This window comes from Odontomachus brunneus, unplaced genomic scaffold (genome assembly GCF_010583005.1).
Source record: "Odontomachus brunneus isolate Ranch 3 - 2012 unplaced genomic scaffold, Obru_v1 Obru_scaffold_015, whole genome shotgun sequence".
NCBI lineage: Eukaryota > Metazoa > Arthropoda > Insecta > Hymenoptera > Formicidae > Odontomachus > Odontomachus brunneus.
The window spans coordinates 120,730-127,563 of record NW_022639465.1 but is presented as its reverse complement, the minus strand read 5'-3'; the positions used below and the strand labels follow the sequence as shown (position 1 = coordinate 127,563).

General features: G+C 37.0%; 1 long non-coding RNA gene across 1 annotated transcript in view; it reads left to right on the top strand.

The window, feature by feature from the left end:
* The window catches only part of LOC116841278, a 128,535-nt gene that overhangs the window by 44,069 nt on the left and 77,632 nt on the right, over positions 1 to 6,834 (top strand). The window contains exon 2 of the long non-coding RNA XR_004377529.1: positions 5,357 to 5,461. This is a non-coding gene — a long non-coding RNA (uncharacterized LOC116841278). The remainder of the gene's footprint in view (positions 1 to 5,356; positions 5,462 to 6,834) is intronic.

The following is a 6,834-nucleotide window of genomic DNA, read 5'->3' as shown; positions in this document are numbered from 1 at the left end:
TCTTTTGAGCACACACACATACACACACACATACATATGATAATAAGTTTTTATAAAATTTGGGTGGAGTATATTTTAAGACCATTAAGATCATTAGGAAAATATTTTTTAAAGGATAACCAAACGGAGAAAAATAATTTTGCTCTTTTTTCTAGCCAAATCGTCATTGTTACTGCATATTCGTAGTGACATAAAAAAAATTTAGTTGACATAACTAATTTTACAAATTCGTTATTAGAGCAGAAGTAGTTTCGTTGCCAGGATAGAAAAAATTTGTTGAGTGTATTTGTCCTAAAAATTGTGTTAATTTGCTGTTGATAATGCAAAATAATGTATCCTTAGCAAATTTATTTGCTATCGGAGCAAAACTGCAACTGCTTATATACATCCATTATGGTTTTTATAGTAAAATAATTTGTAGACTTAGCAAATTATATCCAGCAAATAGTGATTAGTACTCTTAGCAAATCTTTTTGTTTTCAATCCATATAATAACGAAAAGATTTTGCCAGACCAGCAGAAAATTTGCTGGGCCAACAAATTATTTTTCTCCGTGCATTACTTGAAAGAAAGAGAATAAACTGAGCAATCGCTTTTCTTAACAGTAGAATAATGTTTTTCTGTACGTGATAGGGATCAAACACGGATACTCGCGAATAAAACTATCAGGAACAACGAATTTTACCAAATTACCAGCAAATTGCCATCTTACCATAATTTACCGTAAGCAATCGTCATTTTTCATCGCTAGTCGTAACAGTTGTCACAACAATGTCGTAAGAAATTTTAGCACCATTGACTTTGGTGCTATTTGGGTTCCGTTGCCCGTCAATTAGAACGCGATCGGGAGCGGTACATAGCGAAACGCCTCGCGGACGAAAGGGGGAAAAAAAGAGGCGACAGTGCGGCATAAAGAGAAGAAGGAAAGCCACCGGGCGAAACCCTTCGCGAGGGTTTCGGAAGTTCGGCAGCGCGCCAATTTTCCAAAAGCGGAACGGTGACTAAGACTGCGCGGCGGCCAATCGGGAAGCGGGCGCAATTTTAGCACCGCCAATCGCGTGCCACCTGCCACGAGAATTGCCACCCCGAGTGTCAACAACGGTGTGCTTTCCCGCGACTCCGCCGCATCTGCGATCTCCTCTCTTCCTCTCCCGTTGAAGAAGCGCCAAAACACTGTGTCCCGCCACTCGCTTCTCCATCGCTCCGCCACCGTTGGATCGAACATTAAAACACTTCTATCCTTCAGTATCTCGAAACGCGAGGAGATTGCGTAACGCCGTGCTCGCCACGCGCGGGAATGGCTTTCGAAGTGATCGCGGCGGATGATCGATTGGACGTGGCTAAGCGCGAAGAAACCGGCTGTTAATGCGAAGTCGGATCACAAGTCCAGTCGATAGCCGCGCGCGTGTAATAGCTATGAAAAGCTGGTTTCTAAGTCTTAGCCGGCTTCTTTCTTTATTTGCAGTAATTTATTAGAGGCTCGATACACCGAAACAAACGGCACGATATCCCGTTCGTTCGTAATGTGACAATTTTCGAATAGACGAACGTGTCGTGCCGGTCGTAATAGTTGTGGAAAGCCTGTTCCTAAGTCTCGTCGGCATTTTTACTTGTAATGATTTATCGAGCGTCTCGATATACCAGAACAGACGTCACGATCCCTCGCTCATTTTCTCGTAATTTTCTCGTACACAAAAGTGTAATCCTACTCTTAGCGGAACCATCTTATATGGGGTGAGACAATAACTGTAGCCGCCTTGAATATCCTCGAAGCAAACGAAAGAAACAAAGGTGATCTTCATGTTTGCGAAGCTTCTTATGCTTCTTTTCTATTAAGCTTCTCTTCTGAGAGAAGTAGCTTCGAACATCTTAAGGCCAACTTTGTATTTTCGTAGCTTCGTAGCTTTGTACTTTGTAGCTTCGAGGATATTCAAGATGGCGATACTTATTCGATTAAATTTAATCGAATTCGTAAGTATATTAATTTTTAAATTAATTAAATTTTATATAAATTTATATTTAAACTTTAAGTTTATTTTATTAATTTAAAATTACATTATAATAAAAATAAAATAATAAAAGAAAATAAAAAAATTAGTATAAAATAAATTATTTTATTATAACTAATTAAATAAATTAATTTATTTTCATATATTTTTTTATATATAATAATGTAAGTTATATTTAAATAAACATATATTATAATTAACGAATTAATTATAAATATATAAAATAAAATAATAATCTATTGATAGCCTCGATATGCCGAGACAAATGGCACGATCACCCGTTCATTCGTAACATGAGCATTTCTCAATGAGAAGAGACAAATCGAGATATTCCAAGTCGTAAAAGTTATGAAAAGCCTGTTCCTACGTCTTATCGATTCTTTTATTTGTAATAACTTATTAAGAGCCTCAATATACCGAGACAAATGACACGAACTCTCGCTCACTCGTAAGGTGAGAATTTTTGCATGTGGAAAGACGAACGTGACACGCCAAGTCGTAAAGCCAAGCTGTGTGCACAACGAAATTATATTTTAATTCAAATTACTAAATTTAGACGTTCGAGATAGCCTGCCCGGTTCTACCGGTTGCGGCCGTGTAAGGCTCGACAGTAGAATGCAAAAGAGACGCGCTCGTTGCGCGTGCCACTCGGAAGGAAAAGGGCAATAGTATCGACCGCGACGATTTTATCGTCGTACTCCTTTCCCCCGCCAGCTGATCGGTCTGTCTCTATTAATCTCAAACACCTGGTCTCTCTGGCGTTGGTGCCAGCCATGACCCTACATACCCGATCGTTCACACCGGTGATCCCGCTTTCAGAGCAGCTCGTGCAGAAAGCGGCATCCTAAAAAAAATCGTCTAGCCATTCGCGTAGCTCGTTCGCCCCAATTTGCCTCTGTGCGTCTCCTGTACGAAACAAAATAGTTAGCTCTGTTATCTCAGCTTGAGTATCAGGCGCGCATATTTAGCGCTAAATATGCAATTGTTTTCTAATACAGTCGGTGTGTACACACAGAAAACTACATACTGCATTCAAATAAATGTTACTTGTTTCAAGTTTTTCAGAAGTTTATTTATATATCCGCAAATCAATCATAAGTCCACGCCACAAATATCACATTTATTCATCTCACTTAAAAAAATATATATTTTGCTAATGAATATGATTCTATTACACTCTAAATTTCTTGGAGTGAAACTTCACTCCAAGGTAGTAAAAATTGCGCCACTCGAAATTAGAGCGAGAACTTCACTCCAAACATGTGAAAACTCACTCCAAGCGAGCAATATTTCCACTCGTTTGGAGTGAAGTTCTCGCTCTAACTTTGAGTGGCGCAATTTTCACTACCTTGGAGTGAAGTCTCACTCCAAGAAAGTTAGAGTGTAATGCGATATTTTTGCAATTCAACAAAATTGAAAGGAGTTATAATAAAAAACAAAACACATCTTTTCAAGAACGGTACTGTTCGAAAAGTTGATTTGGGCGAATTTTACCTGTACTTAGGAGTGCTGGAGAGTTGAAGAAGAGAGTTGAGAGTTCTTCCGCAAATTGCGAAAGTTCAAGCTATGGAAATACGACGGACAGAGGTGCAGGCGAATATTCGCTTCGAATACTCACTCGACCCACAAATGCCTTCCTCACAGCGAATGGAGTGTCCTCGAACGCAGACGCATAGCATAAATATTTAGGCTGTCCAGATGGCAATGCCTGTTTGACGATTCCCTCGGCAAACAAACCGACGTCAATGACAGTCTCGTGCGACATCAAAACGCAAAATCTCGTATACGGACGTTCAACTTGCCTAGATAAATTTCCGCACAGCTCCGCGCGACATTTCTCGTCAATAACGGACATCCATTATCGTCACGAGGACGCAGACACTCGATATTTTTGCAGAAACTGAACGACAATGCGAGCACAGTATACATTTTTCAAAGACAACAGATGGGTTTTCCCGCGTGAAAAAAAAACTTGATGTTCTGGAACGTCTCAATGTTAATAATAAACAATATGTTAATATATGGACACAGAGAGTGTCCAGAGCAACCTCCAAAGCTCTCGTGTGGAGGTATAGTATTTAATTTAATTATTAATTAAAGAAAATTGATGCGGGGATAATAGTCGCTCACGATAATATATTAATGTTACCTTATTAATAACTAGAAATCTACAAGGTTATTGGAAAAAAGGTAGAGGACTTTTTTGTTCAGTTTGATCTAATGTATAAACACACGACGGCAGATGTCGCCATTACAGCTCATCTATACCATATCTCGCGTGATCATTCACAAATCTTCTTTAATTAATATATCAATAATTATTACGAGTATCGCAAAACAGTATAGGACTCTTATATTCACCTTAATCCATACTGTGTCTCCACAAGAGCTTCTGAGACACCCTGTATATCATATCAATAAATATAACAATATAATAGACATATAATATATAACGTGTCCTCTAGACTGAACATGAAATAAGAATAAATAACATATAAGTCGCTATAAAACCATACATTCAGCTCTCATCTCGTCTCGTCTCTTATACTTACGTCAAAATGATCGACGCTCCAATTCGGGTTGATCGATGATTCTTTTCAAGGACCCTTTCAAACACTAATGCACAAAGCTAACACAGTTACACCAGAGAGGAACAAAGAACCCCCATAACGAGGCAGATTACGTGCATTAAACAATCCTTTGTTTTATTGCCGCGGAAACGGCTCGCTGTCGTTACAATTCGGTGAGCACAGAGCTGTGTCTCTCTTCTTTCTCTCCTCCCTTCTCTCTCTATCTTTTCCCATCCATTTGTCTTTCTCTGTCTTTCTGTCCTGGCGATCACGAATTTACTATAAAACCGCCCTTGGCAAGACAAATGGATCCTGCTTGAAATTACAATATGAATCGCGCCTACCTTTTTGAGGAAGGACTAGACTGGTAGAGGATTAGAAAGAGTGGGAAGAGGAAAGAGAGGATGTTAGAAAAAGAACAGAAAAAAATAATCATACTTGTGGTTTTGTAAGCAACGCTCTCTTATTTATTCACGAGACGTATCGGTGTTTACATTTTGTTGTAGACTGAATATATATTTACGAGGAATAGACGTTATATATATATATATATATATATATATATATATATATATATATATATATATATTCAAGTTTTCTGACTTAGCTTCGCCCGAGTCGAAATTCTGATGCTACTTTAACGCTCTTAAAAATAGTTTGCGCCTATTTAGACGGTTTATAGCCTAGGAGCTAATATATATATATATACATATATATATATATATATATATATATATATATATATATATATATGTATATATTTGTGTGTGGGATTAGGTGGCAGAAACAAATGCAAGGATCCTGTGACCCTGTGTCGCTCGGGAATCCCGTTACGGTTGAAACCACAGCGTGAAATCGCAGCATCCGTCTGTGCCACAGTGGGTGAGTGTTTTGAATTTATTTACCGGACATGTGAAAAATTAACATTTTATTTTTTACTGCGTAAGATGCGTTTCCGGCAGGATATATTTTTGTACATTGTTGCCCTCAGTCTGGAACGTTTCTACATTAGCTCTCAGAATTTTCAAGTTTTCTGACTTAGCTTCGCCCGAGTCGAAATTCTGATGCTACTTTGACGTTCTTAAGGATACTTTGCGTCTACTTAGATGGTTTATAGCCTAAGTAAAACCTACTTTGATGATATTGACACTCATTTCCGAGTCGAAATTTTGACTCTAAATTGAACCTTGAATTCTACATCGCAGTAGGAGCTAAGATAGCAAAGTAGGTTTAATTCTAATGATATAATTTACTTTTACTTTGACTCTGATGCTGTCTGAAATATATGCAACAAATAAAATGTATATTTTGTATGCTATTTGACGTTTCTATTTTGTTATTTATTAAATTTTTTAAATATTTCTATAAAATACATATATTCTATGTAGAAACTAAAGCTTTAATAGAGATTCGCAATTGAACCTATGTACTTTGCTTCCTGAGATTTTACTATCATACAACCTACTTTAATGCTAAAGAAAACGAAAGCGGAAATTTCAGACATCATCAAACTTGATGATTAATTTAATACGGTCCTGAACATAAATTTTGATGCTACTTTGACGCTCTTAAGGATATTTTGCGTCCACTCAGACGATATTGATATTCATTAACTTCTCTTTTGAACCTTTAACTTTACCTTGTCAAAATTTTGACGCTACTTTGACGCTCTTAAAAATAGTTTGAGCCTACTTAGATAATCTACAACTTAGGTGAAACCTATTCTGACGATATTGACACTCATTTCTGAGACGAAATTTTTATCCTATGTTGAACCTTGAATTCTACACCACAGTAGGAGCTAAGATAGCAAAGTAGATTTAATTCTAATGATATAATTTACTCCTACCTGATATCTGAAATATATGCAACAAATAAAATGTATATTTTGTATGCTGTTTAACGTTTCTGTTTCGTTATTTATTAAATTTTTTAAATATTTCTATAAAATATATATATTCTATGAAAGCGGAAATTTCAGACATCATCAGAGTCAAAGTAGGAGTAAATTGTATCATTAGAATTAAATCTACTTTGCTATCTTAGCTCCTACACGCAAAAAAAGGACTAGCTTTCAGAGCTAAAAAATAGCTGTGGCAGATAAGATGTGTCACTGAAATAGGGACAGCTAATGTCGATACTACCGAAGCTAAATTTATTGAACTTAGGCGCTACAGCGAGAAATATTAGTTGCTAGAAATAAATGACTGTAACAAATGATTGTAGCTGTACGGCAAACTTCTTTAATATATGCA